Source organism: Sebastes fasciatus, chromosome 5 (genome assembly GCF_043250625.1).
Source record: "Sebastes fasciatus isolate fSebFas1 chromosome 5, fSebFas1.pri, whole genome shotgun sequence".
Classification (NCBI taxonomy): Eukaryota; Metazoa; Chordata; class Actinopteri; order Perciformes; family Sebastidae; genus Sebastes; species Sebastes fasciatus.
The window spans coordinates 34813684-34836612 of NC_133799.1; the positions used below are offsets into that span (position 1 = coordinate 34813684).

At 40.0% G+C, this 22929-nt stretch overlaps 1 protein-coding gene across 2 annotated transcripts in view; it reads right to left on the reverse strand.

Moving 5' to 3' along the window:
* tbl1xr1a (TBL1X/Y related 1a) overlaps positions 1-18038 on the reverse strand; it is a 58005-nt gene extending 39967 nt beyond the window's left edge. The window contains exons 1-2 of one of the 2 annotated variants that reach the window (XR_012594087.1): positions 17650-18038; positions 1178-1243 (exon numbers count right to left, since the gene is read on the reverse strand). The gene's annotated coding sequence lies outside the window, so the exon portion shown is untranslated. The remainder of the gene's footprint in view (positions 1-1177; positions 1244-17649) is intronic. The other variant, XM_074636935.1, reaches the window with a different exon arrangement.
* Between the last annotated feature and the right edge of the window lie 4891 nt (positions 18039-22929).

Genomic DNA, 22929 nt, shown 5'->3' on the forward strand with positions numbered 1-22929 from the left:
CGTAACATATTCTACAGATAGACATCGAAACTGTAGTAATCTTGCTGGTATGATGTTAATATACAGTCAATAGATCACTTTCAAATCAAATCAAATCAAATCAAATCAATTTATTTTTGTATAGCGTCAAATCACAACAGAAGTTATCTCAAGACGCTTTATATATAGAGCAGGTCTATGACCGTACACCATAGTTTAGAGACCCAACAGGATCCACCAAGCGCACTGTGGCCAGGAAAAACTCCCCGATTACTGGGAAGAAACCTGGAGCAGAACCGGGCGCAGGGCGGGCGACCATCTGCCGAGACCGGCTGGGGGGATAGATAGATAGAGTGAGAGAGAGAGAGAGAGAGAGAGAGAGAGAGAGAGAGAGAGAGAGAGAGAGAGAGAGAGATAGATAGAGAGAGAGATAGAGAGAGAGAGATCACTGTCTGTTGTTGCTGTGAACCGCGCGCATCACGCGTCAAAAATAAGCGAGACCTCTATTCTCTAGAAGAGACACAGCTGAGACGTGCTTGTGACGTACGTGAGACGTGTGTCTCACACGGGCAGTGTGGCTGCTCTAACCTGTTAACAGACGCCGAAATAAAAAAAGAACAGGTAACGCAGCCGCCACGCGCTCCTGACGTTCCCGGTGTGTCCCATACTTTAGTCAACAACGTGTTCCTTTTCTCTATAGATCTTGGTGAAACATCAGTACTGAACTGCATTAGATTATAGAGGTGTTCAAGATCCTGAGAACCACCCATGTGCATTCTTGTATAGGATTTTAATTAATCTATACATGATATAGGCCAATAGAAAACCTATAATTTGCAAGCCAGCAACTCGAAAAAAGTGAGAAAGTAGCCACTCCTACATAACACATAATACAAGCAATTAAAAATACAAATGCATTCTGCAAGATACGATTTCATGGGGAATATCACCAAGGGTATACGTTTTGTAAAAGGGAGATTTTCTGGCAAATGAACAAACTTTAGTAACAAACACCAAGCAACATGAACCAAAATCAGTTAGGAACAGGTTATTCAAAAGCCATTATTGTGAAAGGACAAACTACAAAATCAAAAGTGCCTTGCAAGTTATTATAGGTCTTTCCCATTTTATGTCTAGGCTCAGAAAACTAACTCTCCATGACCTGTGATGTGAATAGGAAGGTGGAAATTTTACTCACCACAGTAGTTAGTCTGTATGCTCCACCAGTATGTTCAGTCGGGGGCTTGTACCATGGGCTCAGAACCTGCAGCAACAAGAGGTAGAAGACTCAGTTAAAGGCTTTTGAATTAAATGAATGAAATGTTTTGGAAATCGGCGGTACTGTTGCATCCAAAGTCAAAGGTCACATCACATACATAAACTAGAATCACCGGCTCGCGGCTGTATTCCTCCGCCAACCAGTCAAGTTGCAGTTTACATCCACGTCTGCACAAAATGTCATCAGTTCATCATTTTAATCCATAGACCGTATATAAAGATGGATGACATGACAGCTCCCCAAAAAGTGAAGCCAAAACATCCGGATCACCCCCTGGCAGCTGGCTGCAGTATAGGTCATAAATCCCGCTCCCTCTGTGTTCACGGATGGGACATGGGCCAAACTAAAAAGCCAAAGCACGTCAAATATTCTTTTCCCTAAGATGAATTCTGTCATTTTTGGTAGTTCTTATCACGCTGGTGTATGTTCCAAGTGTTCATTTTGGTTTTAATTAGTTATTTGACGCTTTAAAAATGGGGTGAGACATCATGATTGACAGCTGTGATTGACAACTGTGATTGACAGCTGCTCTGAGTGAAGAAGTCACAGAGTCGGAAGCTCGGGAATTGTACGACAAAGATGTAACTGTTCCATAACCGTCATGAGTCTTTGTGCCAAATTTGAAGAAATTCCCTTCATGCGTTTCCGAGATATCATGTTCACGAGAATGGGACGGACGGCCAACCCGAAAACATAAAAAACAGCTTTCATATTCTCAAATTTGACCCAAACACAATCCAAGTTAAAAGAGTTTCTGTGCTAAGTGAATACAAGGCAAAAGTAAGCACGGCTCACAAACCCCTGCTCACTGCTTAACCCCTGCTAAAGTAGAGCCAAAGGGTTTGCCCTTTTGGAAACATTTCTGAAATGTTGGGCACCCTGGACTTCTAACCCACAAAAGGCACAACTAGAACACACTGTCAACCATCATACAAATTTGAAGTTCCTAAGTTAAATAGTTTCCGAGTTCTGCTCCGGAAATGGTATTTAAGTCGAAAACGCGCTATATACCCTCAACTACGTTGCCGCGGGGGTATAACAAGATTATTCAACGCATAAACCATTTCTCACATATCTCCAAAGGCAACTGGAAGGTTCATTTGTAATAGTAAACACATTTTAAACTTGAATTATTTATCATTTCACTGGACTTTATTGGAAGGAGCTTTTTATAACATGAAAATTGAATGAGGAAATGTAATGGCTACACAAACTGATGTATGTACAATAAAAATCTATAATTTCTCTCAATTTTGGTATATTTGTCTTCACAAGGCCAAATGTTGCAGGGTCTTTTGGCTATATCCTTTAGAGGTCTCTAGTGGTGCTATAGGGCAATGTTTTTATGATGGGGTTCCTCAGGCCTGGACCCTCATCATGCCTGTGTAATTTGGGGTGGATTGGATTATGTACATTGGAGTTACAACAACTTCCTCTATCATGGCAAATTGCACAAAATGGCAAGGCAAGGTTGTTGCGTGAAAACTTAAAGATTTTATCACTTTTCATCATAACGGTCTTTAGATTGTCCTGGTCAAATTTGAAGTCGATCTGAGTAAATTTGTAGTCTTCCTGTTGGATTTATGGTATACTTCCAAGAGGCTTTTTTGTACGTCTCCACATGTTACATCTGCATACCAAATTGCATTTGTCTATGTCAAATGTAAAGGTGGGGAATTTGATTTTGAAAACTGTTAGGGGGCACTATCAAACCAATTTTCCCAAGCCCAAGACCCACTTCAGATACACGTGTAAAGTTTTAAGAGTTTTGGAGCATTCCAAGCCCATTAAAACAGCAGCTTCCTGTTTCATAGCAAATAATGCGTCGCCATGGTAATGCCACCATTGGGCACCTGGCACTTTCATGCTCGGGCCCTCAAAAACGCCTTCACAGTCCCAGACACTAACACTGATCTTCATCCTGCTACAAATTTGAAACAAACAGTGCCATTCCTTGCTGTAAGAGTTAACATTCTCAGGCATACATTTAGATTGATTAGCTAACAATACACAAGGTAAGAAGCCAAACTTTAATTTTGCTGTCTGTATTTTTCAAGGCATCAGATAGTCAGTGACTAAAAGCTACAACTCCTCAAGACCCAAGCCAAGTTCCCGTGTGCCACCTGCTGAATAAAATTAAGTGGGTTAGGCCCAAAAGTGGGATTACTTTTAAGGTGGACCAGTTATTCTCATTTTAGTTTGTCACTAAAATGGGAATATCGCTCCTCCATGCTGTCACATACCATCGTATACCATCGTATACTGTATACCCCGGTGAAAAATCAGGAAGGCATGAAAATAGATATCGCCCAAGCCTAACACTAGCCTACCTCGCTGTTATATACTGTATGTGCAGTTGAGTGTCATTACAGTTTTTACTATATACCGCGGTGACACATACTGATGGTGACAACACTGCAGCTGGTGCACCGCTGCATGCGACGCACTAATCATGTCGGTTAATAATCGGTTAACGAGGGTTGGTTATCGGTTAAAAAAAAATTCAAAATCAGCATCCCTACCTCAAAGCATGTCTACTGTCTACTTCAACAAAGTAAAAAAAATTTATGAGACTAGCTTTGGAAAACAATATGTATTATTACTTCCAGTATTTTCTTGGATTAGCAACACTACTTTAAATCAGAGTACATAAAAAAGGTGTTTTAAAGACCAACAATAACTTATTAACAGAGCTCTATTCTTCTGTATTGAAAATCTATTTATATTGCAACATCACACCAATGTTATCAAATTGAAATGTAATTTTTACAAGTCTATACACTCCCATTGGCTAAGACCAGTATCATCCTCAGATTTCAGTTAAATCAACCAAAACAACAACATTGCAATGGGCCTCGCAGCCAGAGTCAGCAGTCTACAGGCAGTTCAGCAGGTCACGGCTACAGGACAAAATCTGCAACCACAGCGTACAGCGGGTCAACCCCTGTACTGGAAGCTGCTAAATGCACCCTGTCCCTTGGTTGTTTTTTTTGGGACAGCACCCTGCATTTGGGCATTTCCATCAGCCAAACGAGCAAAGTGAGCATTCCTGTCACAATTTACTATCAAGTGTAACGCTTGTGGTGCAATCAGAGACACTCGCGTCAAGGGAGTTGACCATTTATAGTAGAATAACTATACATTTAGATTTGGCAGAAAAAAGGGCCTACTCTTTGAGAACGAATCAAAGAACCTGAGCAGTGACGAGGATTCTGCTGGGAGAACTAATCCCCCTAAAATAAAGCAGATATTTGAAAGTACAAACAGGGAAGCAGGAGATTCAGTTAAATGCTACAGAAGTACTGAGAGCTGAACACACGTCTTTCTCTCCGCTCTCCTGCACACTTGTTTGAGGGGGGAGAGGCATGGATTTAATAAGCAGATGGATTTGGCGGTAACGTTACTGCAGTAGTCTTATGAGTTAGTATCAAGTCTGACACTGAGTAAATACAATCTGAGACTACTCACAGAGTGAAGAAGAGTTTGGTTTAAAGTGAACGGCTGCCAAATACCCTGTTCAGACCTGGCATTAACATGCGTCTCGGGTGATCCGATCACAAGTGGACAGCGTACACACTGCTAAAATAATGTGGCCATACAGTATGTGGCCCGGACCACCTATGAATGTGGTCCGAGCGATCGGATCTCAATGAGTCCTCAATGCGTTCTTGAGTGCGTTCAAACCTGTACTTAGAGCTGTCCACTTATGATCGGATCACACAGGACGCGTGTTAATGACTACGTTGTCGCGGTGGGTATAATAATAATTATATACGTATATTTGCATAAAGCAGCATATTTGCCCGCTCCCATGTTGATTAAGAGCATTAAATACTTCTAATAATTAGTCAAACTTAATAAGAATACATTTCCAAAGACCAATCTCACTTGAATATGACAGTACAGCTCCTCAGAGTGTCGCTGGTATGATCATATGCATCAAACAGTCATGGTATATTTTAGATAAAATATAACAATAACAGAATATGTAGGCTATCGTATATCGCGATATAGCCTTAAAATATCGAGCTATTATTTATAAGCAATATAGCCCAGCCCTGCATTCAGCCAGGATGGTACAACCCCCCGAATGTGCAAAACTCATCAACTTTATCAAACATGCTGATCTACTTCAAGTGTTGCATTTAGAGACAGTAGGAGATAAGAGATTTTATCACATATCAGATCAGATGATCCAGCCATATGGCCGACTAAACTTTGATTTTGCAGAGGTTGGAAGCTGGAGCACAAATAATCACCCTCTAGTCCCTCTGCAGCAGAGGAGCAGAGGAGAAGAGGGATAGCAGGCCTGTATACTTCAAAGCCTTGTGGGTAAAGAGGGGGGGAGGGTCATCGAGCACAGACGCATTCTTCACAGTGTTGAACTTGATCCCTGGGGTTGCTACACACACACACACACACAAACACAAACACACACACACACACACACACATACCATGTGACTGCTGTCAATAGTGAGCGTGTGTGTGTGTGTGTGTGTGTGTGTGTGTGTGTGTGTGTGTGTGTGTGAGCACATGTGAGCAGGCCTGAGTGTGTATGCAGTATGGGTATGTGTGAGCCTCTAGTTTTATCTACTCCTTGAGAGCTGAGCACTTAAAGCAGCTGTGGGTAAAAATGGAGCAAATAAGATTAAAAAAGTTATTTTTATAGAATGGTCACAAAATCCTGACAGTAGTGCATGAGACAGGTAATCTGAAAAAAAATAATGTGCCTCTGTGTCCTCCGGTGCTCCTAACGGCATCTGCAAGATTTCACTGACTGCAGTAAAAACAACCAATCAGAGCCGAGCTGGAGCCTTGCCGTCTCTGAGCAGCTGTCAATCACTCGCGAACTCCGATCAAATTGTTAAACTAGGCAGCGCCAATCAAATATGAATCAATATTCTGTTACTGTAATGCCTATTTCTCGCCTCAAATATTTTCAGAAACATATTGTAGTGTACTGTTTAGCTGGAAAATGAGAAAGTGTGCGACCCGGCAGCCATGTTGAGATAAGTTGAGGAAATACCAAGCACTGCCCACCAGCTGGAGCAAACTTTCTAATTTTACAGCTAAACAGTCAATCCTGACTTTTTAATAAACAGAAAGCCACTAAATTTCTCATCATGGATCAGTAAAGATATCACGCACCTCAAACACATCTTCCACAATAATAACATTGGTCTTATTTCCTTATTTGGTCCAGAAGTACGGCACTGGGGAGAATCACTTTCTAGAATTTCTCCAGATAAGATCCTCTATTCAGGCCAAAATCAACATTTAACTCAGATCTTCCCCCGCCAATATCAGACCTGTTTAACATCACTGCCAGAAAAAAAAACACTGTCTAAAAATATACAAGAACAGTTCTATGTCCAACCTAGCAATATCCATCCCTTCAAAACAAAATGGGAACAAGACCTACAGATTGTCCCCAGTGCCGACTTCTGGGCCCAAATTTGCAAAAAATATCTTACACAAACACAAACATACAACTCATCCAATACAAGATTATTCACAGAGTACACTACATGGGAAAAAGAATGTTTAAAATGGGTTTCGCAGAATCTAAAATTTGTCCGCACTGCACACAAAACACCACAGACACCTACAGTATATGTATGCCACATGGGACTGCACACCAATTAAACCATTCTGGCAGGACGTCACTGACAACCTCTCTCTCCTTTTGGACTGCGACATCCCACTCTCCCCTTCACTCTGCTTGCTGGGAGACATATTTAACACTAACTTTAACAACACATCCAGCAGAATACTCTCCACAGCCCTAAACATCGCCAAGAACACCATCCTCATGAACTGGAAATCCAGGCACAAAATCAATATCACACTCTATTAATCAAATTCAGATCATACTTAATCTGGAATCCATTCATCGACAACCCTTAATTTTCTTAATTGCCTTACCGCCTGTCAACCATCTGCAATAAACATACACCCGGTCACTCACAAACACACATATACCATCATCCCCACACACGAAGGTCTCTCCATGAATCAATGCTGATACTGTGTTGGCTTGTCCTGCTTCAGCCTCTGGGGCTGAGGCAGCGGGGCTGAGGCAGCGGGGCTCCGCAGCAAGTAACGTTATCGCCTCCCGACCGCAGCCGGAGGGAACAGGAAAGACTCCGGCACCTGGTCGGGGACGGTAACGTTTCTCGCTGCGGAGCTCCGTCACTTCACAAAACACGGGAAACCTCTGTTGGTCTGGAGGAGCTGCAGCAGTTATTTCTGCACAAATGTCCACTGTACATTCACTAGATATTCACAGAGCTAAACTAACTCTTCTGCAGTGTGGAGCGAGCGCAGCATGAACGTGAGGTGGAGCGAGAATGCGCGCGTTGTGAGTGAAGACAAGTAGGCAGAGGAGCGGGCTGAACAGCGTAGCCACACGCGAGCGCGCATTTGCGAGAGCGCGCATGGGATCCCGTTACAAACAGTCCCTTTAAATCATTTCTATTATTGATTATTTATTTTTTAAAGCTCGTTTCTGTTTCAATTGACAACTTTTATTATAATGTCCCCATTATTATCACTATTATTATTATTATTGGCAGTAGTAGTATTGATATTGATATTAATATTGGTATTCATATTATTAATATTATAGTTATTTGTTATGATATTGGTATTGGTGTTGATGTTAAAAGTATTATTAATAATGATAATAATTTATGTATGCCTTAGTTTAAGGTGGTATTTATACTTTTCTAAGTAATTTTAAGCTATAATTTTTTAATTAATTAATTAATTTGTTTTTGCATTTCAGAAAATGTTTTCTTTAAAACCCAGAATATATAATATGCCAGGCAAATGCACTAAATGGGTTTAGTTTTTTGACATAACATATTACGTCATTTAAGCAATAAAAAGTGAATTTTTCTAAAAAGGAAACCAATGAGTTGTTCAGTCTTATTTTCTCTTTTGTTATTTACTACTGCTCTTTATTAAAGCAAACATAGCTGCAGTCCTAGTAATTAGACACATTTAAAGACTGACAGAGATTCCAACTACATTTCACTATCAACACAAAATCAAATCTTTTTCAAACTTCTTAAGATTACATCGTTAATATAAATATAAATACAAACAAGCAGCTCTTTACTCTTTGATGTCTCCAGAAAAATGTGTAAAAATGTAAAAATGATGATTAATGTAAAGACCTCACATCAGCTCACTGAATGATTTTTAACAAGAATTGTTGCGACTTAACTCTGTGATCGTTTTTGAGGTTGTACTGTGGTGTTATTGTACTGCGTCGGATTACATAGTGATGTGTTGATTGTATTTTTACCACACCTCCCCATCAAACACCGCCATTGCAATATACCATATAATATATTGTATTTCTATGTATCACTCAATTTAATTTAATCATTCAAATTACCATCACTAAAATGATGCACACAAACTACGTACTCGTTGTGGATTGTGAATTGTTGCAAATATTTCTCCTCATCTCTGCGCATATAGGCTACAGGATCCAGGGCTATTAACATTACTAAGAGACATTTTCACTCACTGCACATTTCGTCTTTCCCTTTTCAATTCACAACACTGACGAGCACCGGTTACATAACTGTACTACTCAACCACTCGTCTTCTGTGATTTAATAAGGCCATCTAATCAATGCGTCCCGTGAAGATAACATGACTCAGCTGCCTGCTCTGTAACTAACCATATTCTTGTGTCCTCCTGTGCTCAACGTTTGCTGTGGGAATGTAACGTTAAAGGAAAATAAGCAAACCATAAGCAAAGCCTATACTATTAGTGTGCACATTATATTTCAAAGAGCCTTCTGGTCACAGTTTAGCTGCACTGTAGAAGACTTTAAATGTCTTTGTCTAGCTTTCTTCTCGGCCTAAATTACCAAGTGAAGCTGCAAAAGAAACAAGTGACTATACACACACAGAGACACCACACATTACTCTCACTGCCCCATTTCAAATTCTGGTGTCAGGTAGTATGGTCATTAACAGAAACCTTGCTTGCCGTACAGTAGGCTATTTATTAAAAAAAATACACAAAGGTGGATCCAGGAGGATGTCAAGCAGCTTCCTGGCGTCGCCAAACAGATAAGGCCAGAGCAACACAACCTCCTCTCCACGCCAGATAGGTAGAGCCAGAGCAACACAACCTCCTCTCCATGCCAGATAGGTAGAGCCCGAGCAACACAACCTCCTCTTCACGCCAGATAGAGCCCGAGCAACACAACCTCCTCTCCACGCCAGATAGATAAAGCCAGAGCAACACGACCTCCTCTCCACGCCAACCAGATAGTGCCTTTGCAGCACGACCTCCTCTCCACACCAGATAGGAAGAGCCAGAGCAACACAACCTCCTCTCCACGCCAGATAGGTAGAGCCAGAGCAACACAACCTCCTCTCCATGCCAGATAGGTAGAGCCCGAGCAACACAACCTCCTCTCCACGCCAGATAGATAGAGCCAGAATAACACAACCTCCTCTCCACACCAACCAGATAGAGCCTTTGCAACACAACCTCCTCTCCACACCAGATAGGAAGAGCCAGAGCAACACAACCTCCTCTCCACGCCAGATAGGTAGAGCTAGAACAACACAACATCCTCTCCACGTCAGGTAGATAGAGCCAGATCAACACCACCTCCTCTCCACGCCAGATAAGTAGAGCCAGAGCAACACGGTGCAGCTGCTTTTTTCCACAATAGAATATTAATTTTCATATTTGAACATCTGTTGTTTTTTGGCTATTCGAATTTAGAAGTTTCGCTGACAGCCCTATAGTACAGTCAGGGAAATTGGGCCAATGTGAGGATGGTAAAAAAGAAAAGGTGGCCACGGCCAACAGCTGTCAAATACCAATCACATTTCCATGCATCTTTTCTTCCCCCACTTTTCCGTCATGCATCAGCTCGGTAAATTGTAAATCATAGCCATACAAAGCTTTCCAATATTCTAGAGTTTATCTTTAGAAACTGAAAAACAAGAATTAAAGTAAACAGTAAGCGCTTCATTCATTTACTGCTTTTTACTACTGCACCATGAAAAGAGATCCAAAAGTAACATAAAAATGCACTGCCAGTTGATAACACAGGATCATCTGTTGCTTACATAATTCTACTGATGCAACAGTTTTCTTAACATCTGCCACCGGAGCCAGCAATATACAATTGTCAGTTCCTGGACAATTCATGTTTTGCATTTACAGAAATGCTTTGCTGAAAACATTTTCTTCAAACAACTGGATTAATTCAAGTTTCTCAACAAAAGCTACATTTTTACAAAGATTACATTTGAAAACATCGTGATAACATTAGAATTTACCTTTGCCCAACGCTCATTTTTACTGAATAGATCCTGAACGCATCATGATGCCCCTCCCGATAACTAGCTCTCGTCCTGTCGATTTCAACACAGACTTTGTTGCTCACAATGTAGCTTGCATTTGCCAGATTTAACCATGCCCGGAGGAAAATGACCGATCAGAGCCGAGCAATCTCTAAAGCAGCTGTTGGTCTCCGCTTGTGAAACTCACAAATTCCGATCAAATTGTCAAACTAGGCATTGCTGATCAAATATGAATCAATATTCTGTAAATGCATTGTCTTTTTCTCACCTCAAAAGTTTTCAGAAAAATATATTTTAGAGTACCTTTTAGCTGTAAAATGAGAACGTTTGCTCTGGCCAGTGGGCGGGGCTTGGTTTTTACGCAACTGTTTTCAACATGTCAGCCGGATCGCAAACTCTCATTTTACAGCTATACAATACAAAGGGTAAAGTGGGTGTTAAGAGGGAGATAGCAGGTCAACAGTAGATGTCACATAGAAGTGGTGTACATCATCTGAAAACTGGGAACCTGAAGATTCAATTTTGTCAAATTTTTCTTGTCATGAATCAGACATAAACATGAATTATTTAATTAATTAATTAATTAATTAATTAATTAATTAATTAATTAATTAAAATAAATTGTGAAAGTGTATAAGGGCTAAGAACATTATAATGGAAGTAAATGATGACAATTTTTGTGTTGATACCATTTGTTACACAGATTTGGTGCTAAATTTAACCATTTTTTACCACTCGAGAATTGATCAAAATTATAAATAATCCCTCCATCATACCACATTAAGACACCGAGACCTTGAGGAACACCATAGAAAAAGCCATGCTGTGATTTGGTATCAAAAACGTTTTGACATTTGGAGATTTCTGCAAGAATTGCATTTTTCAGCAATCAGATGGCGAGCACTTGTGTTGTGTAAACTGCTCAGAGACCCCCTTATTGTCAATCTAGCTAGGAAAGCCATCCATCTTGTTTCAGCTCCTTTAACCTTCTCTCTGCTTGTAGACCGATCCAGCCACAAAGATTGGATAGAAATTTAAACAGGTTTACAAAGTTAATTTGTGTTATTAAATCTACATAAGTATTCTTTGAACCTTAAACAAGCCACTCAGAGCTACTAGTAGATCGCGAGCTACTTGTTGGAGACCCCTGTCCTAGAGGTTACCACAGGTCATTTTATACAGGGAGGTCAAATTCTTTCTTTTTTTAAATGGTCCCCTTACAATGAAATAACTCCTATGGGGACTAACATCATCACACATGACTGCAATTGGGTTCATTGGATCCTGAAGAGTCTCATCTTTACAGTGATACCCAATTTATGTAATTCCAGACAGTTAGGGACCCCGGTATGCAGAAATATTCACACACATCATTTTAGGATAGGCGCAAATAACACATTTATACTGCATTCAAAAACTGAGAAAACTAGAGGATTGGGAGACGGTGGAGGCAGAGAGTCCACTTGCCAAGGACCACTGTACATCTGCTTTCCTCAGCCCAGATTAGGGATGTTTATTTTGAAAAAAATGTCGAACCCATAACTGACCCTCGTTAACCGATTATTAACCGTTAACTGACAGGATGCAGTCTTGTTGCCCAGCTGCAACAAACAGGTTCAATCCATCATTTATCTCCAGCTGCAGTGTATGAGCGAAACAGACAACTGAATCTCCAGTTCACCAGACCGGGCGAGTAGGCAGCCACGATGCTGCCTGTAGTGTCGTGGACACATGCAGCCACAATCCCAGTAACTCTCCACCGCATCATTTATTTTAGCTGCGAGGTGGTCAGCTGTGTATCTGCCTGGGGTAACATTAGATAATAAGCGGTTTATTCAGGTCCATGTAAATTGCAGTCTATGATAACAAAACAATTAGAGGTGTTCAACCGTTAACCAACATTAAGAATTTTAACCGATTAAATGCCATCAGTTAAAAGAAATATTATAAATTCATTAAAAAGCTGAGCAAAACTCAGAGCGGCTTGTCAGTGTAAGGAGAAAAGCTGGTCCACCTTAACAGCCTACCTTAGGTGAGTCTGAGCCGGAGTGGCAGATACAGGAAGTTGGTTTGGGTTTGAGGAGTTGTAGCATTTATTCACCGACAAATAAACTGTACACACACTGCTACAGTTACGTTCACAGCTATTACACCACCGACAACCCCACACTCACCAAAAAATACATCTGCTGTTTGGACTTGGCCGACTTGGGTGTGGTCAAAAATAAAACCTTATGGCATAATGCAACATAAGAGAGCACAACAGAGCCCAATACATGCTGCGTATGATCAACCATTTAATTGCTCAGACCCTTTCTTTTATCAAACCAAACACCGATAACCGATAAAATAAATGCGCTACTTTGGCTCTTATGCAGCCTGCTGTCACTGCTCTCCACTGTGTAGTCTGGCTCAATGTCCCGCCCACAACACTATCTGATTGGTTACACGTCATGAGCAACAGCCAATCAACACTGAGGGTTACCGTGCCACAGACCGGCAGAAAAAACACACGGACAGACAGAGCTGTGTTCTCATGTGTTCTCTCGGTAAGACGGAAGATATTGTCGAAGTTGCAATAAACATCCCAATCCTCTATGCTGACGATCTATTAATATGATGACAAGCATGCCCAGTTTCCCAGTTTACTCCACTGAAAATGTCCGAATAATGCACGTTGTTGCAGCGATATTCAGTTAACTTTAACGAGATAATTGACTTTATGTAGCGTTGGTTATATCTCTGAGTAATGTTGTTGACAGTGCAACTGAAAGTTATTTTGCGAACATTACTCACCCGTAGGCGTTGGTGTTTTGTACGTTTACATGAACAACATCAGCTAATGTTGAGCTTCGCAGAGCTTCGATGCGATAGCGAATGTCAATAAAAACACAGTTATAAACAGTTACATTAAAGAGTAGAATAGTTGGTCATCATGGTTTTAAATTTACCTATTAGTTCAATAGGGTTATAATATAAGTTAAATGCAATGTGATATATGATGGCAAGTTATGGGCTTTATCAATAAATAGAAACCAGTACCGGTCACATCTTGCTGTTAGAGAGGCCCAGTGTGATGGAATGTAATAGAACTGCATATAAGGCCTGTGTTAATCCATACAGACACTGCATAGAGTTGAATAGTCACTTATATTGTTATTGTACATATTCAGTTATAGTAATCACTGGTCGTGAAGTATTCTAATTTATGGGAGGAACAGAAGCTGTCTCACTGGAGAACAGGCTGAGCAACTCTGCTTTCTGCACCAGTCTGCTGCTGCTGCTGAATTAGAAGCTTTATAAGAAGCTGGGAGCTCCCTGCACCTTTTGTTTTAAGATAATTTTGCATTGGAGTTTGTGTTATTCCCATTTTTGACACCAAAGATTTTCATTTTTACTGCAAATGTATATCGGTTCAAAATATTGCTTATCGGTCTCCTTGATTACTAATAATCAATATCGGTACTGAGAAATAACACATCGGTCAATCCCTACAGAGAGCAGTGTTCAATTCTTGCATGGTTACCAACAAGTTGTGTTTGCTTCCAACAAAATGACACCCAAATACAGAGCCAAAGTCACACCACGCTCATGTGCTAGCTTCAGTTCTACTAACCTCCGTCCATTCCACAATATATTCACGAGAGCTTTTTCTTTCATCATTCCGAAAAGATGACAAATGACATTGGAGTTTCTGTTCATACACTAAGCTAAATGGGGTCCTACAGTTGCTACTAAGACAATCTGAATAAATCCAACTTATCAAGGTGTGGTAACGATTATTTTGTTAGCATTAAATGTCCCATTTTGTATAAAGTGAGATTTTCAGGTCTTTTATATTATAAAACAGGTTTACATGCTTTATAAATACTGTTAAACTATCAAAACGCTCAATATACGGAGAAACACACACAGCCCGTATTCAGAAATTGTGCGTTTGAAACAAGCCGTTAGGGTTCCTGTCCATTTGTGATGTCACAAATATACAATATTTAGACCATTACACGATTTTAAATGTAAAAATTCTAAATGTGTCACAGTTCATATCCTGTTGAAGTTCATGTAAATAACTTCAGCTGACAGGAAGTAAACATGGACCCAAACTGTTGTCTAGCAACGCAATTCCATTGCAATTCCGTTGAAATGCACTAAAATTTAGCGTTTCAGACAGAGGGTAAGTACAGGTATATTAGGGCAGACAGTATGAGGAATTTTTTTTTTTTTTTACATTACAGCATGTAAACATGTTTTCTTAGAAACATAAAATACAAGTATGAACCTGAAAATCACCACGATATGGGACCTTTAAACAGCTACAGATTACATACGTCAGTGTCCAAGAAAAACACTTGTTTCTGTGCGTCTGGCAGGTGTCCTCGCATGACACACTAAACCAACCTCAATGCACAAGCACAAACAAAAGCCGCAGAATGTGTCGCCTCACATATTCTGTTATTAATTGCACTGGAATACATGACAAAGACTGACAGCCACACGTGCACAAAATGTTGTGTGAGATAAAAAATAATTACACAGTAGTCCGTAATCCTAAAAATAAAAAAAATGAGAATAGTAATGTCGTAAATGAAATGTGAATATAGTGGATATATTCAACAAGTTCAACCAGCTAAATAACTAATAATAAAGGCCAACTGAAGTCAATGACAAACCACAATAGCTCCAGGCAACCGTTGACCACAGTTGTTGTGCTTTACGTTTTGTTAAAGGTCCCATATCGTGCTCATTTTCAGGTCCATACTTGTATTTTGTGTTTCTACCAGAACATGTTTACATGCTGTAATGTTAAAAATATATATATATATTTTCCTCATACTGTCTGCTTGAATATACCTGTATTTCCCCTATGTCTGAAATGCTCAGTTTTAGTGCATTTCAACGGAATTGCAACAGAACTGCATTGCCTGGCAACAGCTTGGGTCCATGTTTATTTCCTGTCAGCTGATGTTATTTACATACACTGCAACCAGTAATAATTTAGAATGTTTACGTGTAAACCGTTTAATGGTTTAAATATTGTATATTTGTGACATCACAAATGGACAGAAATCCTAACGGCTTGTTTCAAACGCACAATTTCTGAATATGGGCTGTGTATTTCTCCGTATATTGAGCACTTCGATACTTTCACAGTATTTCTAAAGCACCTAAACCTGCTTTATGATACAAAAGACATGAAAATCTTACCTTTTACAAACCTTTAAACATTTATATTAAAAACACAAATATAATGATATCAATACCTAATATCAATATTGGTACGAGATTCAAAAATGATTTGTGATGTCACAAATATACAATATTTAGATCCTTTACCCAGATTCAAATGTAAATATTCTAAATGTGTCCCAGTTTATTCCTGGTTGCAGTGTCATCAGCTGACAGGAAGTACACATGAACCCAAGCAGTTGCCTAGCAATGCAATTCTGTTGCATTTCGTCTCAATTCCGTCAGAAATGCGCTAAAACAGAGTGTTTCAGACAGAGGGAAAATAAAGGTGTATTCAGGCCGACAGTATGAAGAAAATAAAGGTTTTTGTAAACATTACAGCATGTAAACATGTTCTAGTAGAAACACAAAATACAAGTATGAACCTGAAAATGAGCACGATATGGGACCTTTAACCTACTTTAGGTAATAACTGCAATATCTGATCAGCACAAAGCACGCCTAAAAATAACGTAACCCCATAATTAGTCTGTGAAGTCTGACTCTGGCTAAACAGAGTCTGTATTACCAGCCTTTTTTCCCTGCTACACAGATACTGAAGGCTTATCTGGGACTGGTACGTTGTGTCATTGAATTGAGCTTCACAAGGTTGGCAACTGGCCCTCCTGTGTGAGTGCGTGCGTGTGAGTGCGTGTGTGTGTGTGTGTGTGTTCACCCCTCCCCCACACTACCAATGGCTTTGGAACATCCAGCTGCAAAGCACTGTAGAAAGCTTTGAATAAGATTGGCACAAAGGTAATAATATGATAAACAGTGCACTTAGATATATTTATTATGAATCTTACTATATGTGGCGGGCAATCACGGTTAAACAGCAACATTATGTTAAACTGTGGTAATAACTGTAAAGCACAACAACCTCAAATTGGTAAGTACAGTTTCTGTTTTTAATTCATAATATATATATGTATATATATATATATATACATATATATATATACGTATATATATATATCACTTTATTTTTAAGTTTTTATCAAACAGACATAAAGTGCTTTCAAACACAGTGAGATTAAAGTAAAAAAATTTAAAAAAAAAGGCCCTTGCAATAGTTTTATAGTATGCAACCTCTACTGCTCCTATATATATATAGATATATATCTATATATCTATATATATATATAGATATATATCAAGTACTTCCTTTATTATATACTGTATATTATTTGTAAATACACTATTAATTTAATTTTTATGTTATTATTTTTTGCTACTTAACTTACTGTTTTTTCTTAATGGAGCTTGCCAGCAAAAAGTATTTCACACCCTTGTACTTGTATAACCGGTGTGACAATAAACATCTTGAATCTTGAATCTAAAGTTGTGACCATCATTGAGAAACTATCTAAATGAAAAAAAATAAAAACAAAATAGTTAAGAAAAAAAAGTTAGATGGCTATAATTTAACAAAATGAATTTCCAGTGTTGATTCTAACAGCATGAATTAATATATGTTATAAATAATTGACAAAAAAAATCACCAAAGTGTTTTTTAATTCAAAGCTCTAGCAGTGGTTGCAGGAAGGAAGGAAGGAAGGAAGGGCGCGCTCGCGAACAAACCGACCACGAGCGAACTGCCCCGACGAGCACATGCATGCACAGTGCGCGCGCGCGCCTACTCACGCGCTGACGCTGCCCATCCCCCACCCCGCGAGAGGAAAATATCAAAATAAACTTTCAAAACAGCAAAATAAACGCGCCCAAACCTCGCGCTCACAGCCGCGTGTGGTCCAGCCGCGCGGGGGTGTCATTTATAACGTTGATAAAAAGGTAATAATGACCGTAAACACTCACCAGAGAGCTCCAGATCACACAAGGGGGGCGCCTTCTCCTCCTCTGTGCTCCTAATATGGAATCTCCTCCTCCTCCTCCTCCACCACCGTTGTTTTCTAATTTAAACCCCGAAAAAGCAGCGTTCTAGCGGCCTTGAGAGCCGACCAACCGGTGCTAGGAGTCCCCCAGTGACCGCTGTGTTGATGTGGATACATGTGATGGTAAATCCCCCTGAAAATGAGCTGGATGATACAGTTTAGTTGTAGATTGGAGGTTTGCTCGCTAGTAGAGAGAAAAAGAGCCAAACGGTTCACGAGCAGGCAGCCAACGAAACACACAGCAGCCGACCTGCCAGGCGAAAATGAGGTAGGCCTGAGCTGCTCGCTGCAGGAAGGAAGTACACTCCAGTCACATAAACATCAAAATGGGTGTCGCAGTATGGAAAAAGGATGGTGGTGTAGTCGGGGCTGAGGTTTGGCGGGAAGTCCTCAAAAAATAAAATGCAAATTTTTGAGTTAACCAATGAATTTAAAAAATATATATGATTAAAGGAACTGTGAATTTTTACACGTATAAACTTGTTATTGCCAATGTGTGAACAGGTTGTAACCTATAACCTAAAAAACTTCTGCGACATTCTGGGTTGCCTCTATCAGCATGTACACTGTTTTTTAAAGGTCCCATATCGTGCTCATTTTCAGGTACATACTTGTCAAATCAAATCAAATCAAATCAAATCAAATCAATTTATTTTTGTATAGCGTCAAATCACAACAGAAGTTATCTCAAGACGCTTTATATATAGAGCAGGTCTATGACCGTACACCATAGTTTAGAGACCCAACAGGATCCACCAAGCGCACTGTGGCCAGGAAAAACTCCCCGATTACTGGGAAGAAACCTGGAGCAGAAACGGGCGCAGGGCGGGCGGCCATCTGCCGAGACCGGCTGGGGGGATAGATAGATAGAGAGAGAGTGAGAGAGAGAGAGAGAGAGAGAGATAGAGAAGCAGCCACAATAGCAGTCTAGCAGCTGTAATAGCTAATACAAGTAGGACTGATAACACAAAACCAATAGTGGTGGATGGAAAGAGTGATAATACAACTATCAATCTATTGTGTTTTGTGTTTCTACTAGAACATGTTTACATGCTGTAATGTACAAAAACAACAACTTTATTTCCCTTGTGCTGTCTGCCTGAATATACCTGTATTCACCCTCTGTCTGAAACGCTCCGTTTTAGCGCGTTTCAACGGAATTGTGTTATTAGGCAACAGTTTGGGTTCATGTTTGCTTCCTGTCAGCTGATGTTCTTTACATACACTGCAACAGGAAATAAACTGGGTCACATTTAGAATGTTTACGTTTAAACCGTGTAATGGTCTAAATATTGTAGATTTGTGACATCACAAATGGACAGAAATCCTAACGGCTTGTTTCAAACACGCAGTTTCTGTGTATTTTTCCGTATATTGAGCGTTTTGATAGTTTAACAGTATTTATATAGCACTTAAACCTGCTTTATAATATAAAAGACATGAAATCTCACTTTTTACAATATGGGAACTTTAATGTGAAGTATGCGGGACGTTTTTTTTCCGGGAAAATCCAACGGACATGTGCGCTTGCGGTTCGTTTTTTTTTGTTGTTTTTCTTAAACTCTATCTCAGTTCTTATCCCGCATTATATTCCATATTTGACATTTCTTAAAGCTGAAGTAGGCGAGATTGGAGCAAATATGATTTAAAAAAAGTTATTTTTATAAAACAGTCGCTATATCGTGACAGTAGTACATGAAACAGGTAACCTGAAAAAAATCATGTGCCTCTGTGTCCTCCGGTGCTCCTAACGGCATCTGCAAGATTTCACAGACTGGATGAAAACAAGCAGTAAGAGCTGATCTGAGGTCTGCTGTCCAGCTGCCGTATATGAGAGCCGGCTGTCAATCACTCGCGAACTCCGACCAAACGGTCAAACTAGGCCGCGCTGATCAAATATGAATCAATATTATGTTACGTTAATGCCTTTTTCTCTCCTCAAATGTTTTCAGAATCATCTTGTAGTGTACGGTTTGGCTGTAAAATGAGAACATTTGTGACCCAGCAGCCATGTTCATTTTATATAAACATAGAATAGAATTGAATAGATCGGCCCAATTGTCACCGATATCCAATCCAGCTATTTGAGTCAGTATATCGGCCAGATATCTGATCCGGTATCGGCATCGGTGGATCCCTAATGTAAACCACAAATAATATATGATATAAGGAGAGACTGGAGTGGGAGACATTGCTAGACTGATGCTTAACACATACAGATGCATGATCTGCAGACATAGATATAATGGAAAATAGATAACTACTAAGACGTGCAGGAATGCGTAAATGGAAAGCATACAATCATCAACATACACACACACACACACACACACACACACACACACACAAACACAAACACACACACACACAAGGCCCTACTTTGACAAACAGACACACGCAGATAGAAAGCCTGAGGGTGATGTGTAGTGTGAGCCTTAGCGTGGCTGTAACAGGAGAGTGGAGGATAGGTAATGACTTTTATACGGGGGGGGGGGGCATCAGTGTATTTCCCCAGCCTGTACTTTCACATGCCTGGGGAGGTTTGTAGTACAAGAGGGTCCCTACAATTTTGATGGTGGCAATCATTTTACATTTGTTCTTTTTTGCTTGTAATTGTTTTGTTTGGGGAGGAAATGCAGCTATCCTAGCAGGGGTAAGTAATTTAGCTGCTTTTGTGTGCCATCACTGCGATGTGGAAACAGCTCAAGTGTGGCAAAATTGTGAAGTGAAGCACCTCGGGGCGAAGCAGTCCTCCGTCTGGGTAATGACTTTCTGGGAAACCACAACAAACCGTCTACTGTATATGCAGCACTCAGCCTCCGTGTTTTCTTCGTCTCTGTTCTCTCTGCAGCCAACACACCAACTCCACTACTAATGAGTGTTTACTTTGATAAAGTATCTTGTGAAAAATATGATTTTAATATTATAATCAAGGTAGGACTGGTGCTCGAACAGGGATGAATTTTAAAATCCTGAAATAATTACTCTTCGGATACTGTGCATAAAATCACAACATTAGCATACTATTAGTACTCCTGTATTTGCACACACAGTATAATAAAAGATTATTTGATTCCTAAGCAGCAATCCATAAGCAAATCACGTTATCTTGAGCTCAATTAAAGGAGCAATATATACAGGGCCGCTGCTAGCCATTTGGGTGACCTAGGTGTAATTGTTGTTATTAAATATTTGTATTTGTAAGAAAAAACTGTTCAATTAGTCACACACAACGCTTTGTCCACACAGGGAATGTCAGGAGCGCGTGGCGGCTGCCTCGCTGACCGGCTGCGTGATTCACGCGTCGGGTGTTCACACCAGCTGCGTTTCTGCAGCTGCTGCTGTCAGCCTTTCTTTCTACATAGAGGTTGCCTTTCATATTGGTAATTTCATTTCATTATAAATGTCATTTATATTTATTTTAGACAGACATTTGGATATGACACAAAGACATTTATTGCAAACAATATATAATACCAAAAATAATTACAATAAAATAGGCTAAATTGTCCTCAACAGTCACAATCACAGATCACGATAATCCTTTGGTGCAACATGTATCTGTTCCTTAGTCCACCGGATTCTACCCGGGTAGCAGGTATGTTTTGTGAGATCCGTCGCAAAACAAGTTTCACTGCAGGTGACGGCAGTGAAGAGGAAGGAATGTGCTGGACGATCCTCTTGCTTCTTGGATGATCACATTACCGACTCGCCGTGTCCACTCAACCTAGTTCATAATAATTCCAGACTCTCAACAAAAACCCAACCCGCACACAGCAGGGGAAATATTCTTCATTAAAGGTCCCATATTATGCTAATTGTCAGGTTCATACTTGTATTTTGTGTTTCTAACATGTTAACATGTTGTAATGTTAAAAAATAACTTTATTTTCCTCATCCTGTCTGCCTGAATATACCTGTATTCACCCTCTGTCTGAAACGCTCCGTTTTAGTGCCTTTCAAAAGAATTAGGTTGCTAGGCAACAGCTTGGGTCCATGTTTACTTCCTGTCAGCTGATGTTATTCACATCCACTGCAACAGGAAATAAACTGGGACACATTTAGAATGTTTACGTTTAAAACAGTGAAATGGTCTAAATATTGTAGATTTGTGATATCACAAATGGACAGAGGTCCTAACGGCTTGTTTCAAACGCACAATTTCTGAATACGGGGCTGTGTGTGTTTCTCCGTATATTGAATGTTTCAATACTTTCACAGTATTTATATAGCACTTAAACCTGCTTTATACTTTAACAGACATGACAATCTCACTTTTTACAATATGGGTCCTTTAAGTGGTGACGTCTCCAGTCTGATCTGGAGCTCACAGCTGATGGCTACGTGGTTTGTTTACATGAGCATATAGCAGAATATACAAATGTAATTATAGTCACATATATGTGCGCACGTCACAGGTGCGCTCCGGTACTTAAACTAATAGCACACGCCTGGTAGTGAGTGGTTGAGTGAGAGAGAGTAGGTGGATGTGCTCAGACCTTCATAAACAGGTTATTCATGTCAGTAAATATGATAAATAGACTCTTTTGGCCAATGTGAGCACTATTCACCTGTTTTCACACAAATTACAGATTTGTTGTTTTCTTTTTTTAAACCCACATTAAATTTACATCTAATAGCCTACAGTTCTTTGTTATGGCCAGAAGATGTTGCTCTAACGCTGTAACCATCACACTGCTGTTACTGCAGAAGAAGAACCGGTTACAGGGATGTGCAGAGGGAGAGGCAGCTGTTACTGACAGAGAGAGGAATAGAGTGAGACGTCCAGAGCATCACCCTGTTTGCATTTGTTTTGTGTGTGTGTGTGTGTGTGTGTGTGTGTGTGATAAAGTGACAAAACAGGTGAAGACAAGTACAGGGACGTACTACTGTGCGTGTGTGTGCATGTCTGCATTAAAGCTTCAGTAGGCAATATATTTTTGGCATCATTGGGCAAAAATTCCACAATAACCTTTCAGCATATTGTAATTCAAGTGTTCTGAGAGATAACTAGACTTCTGCACCTCCTTATGGCTCTGTTTTCGGGCCTTGGAAAATCTAGCCCGTGACGGGAGACTTTGACCAATCACAGGTAATTTCATTGCGAGAGCATTCCTATTGGCTGTGCACCGGTCATGTGACCGGAACTTGGCATTCCTTCACCAGATTTCACAATGGCGGCGGCTTCACAAACTTTCTCATT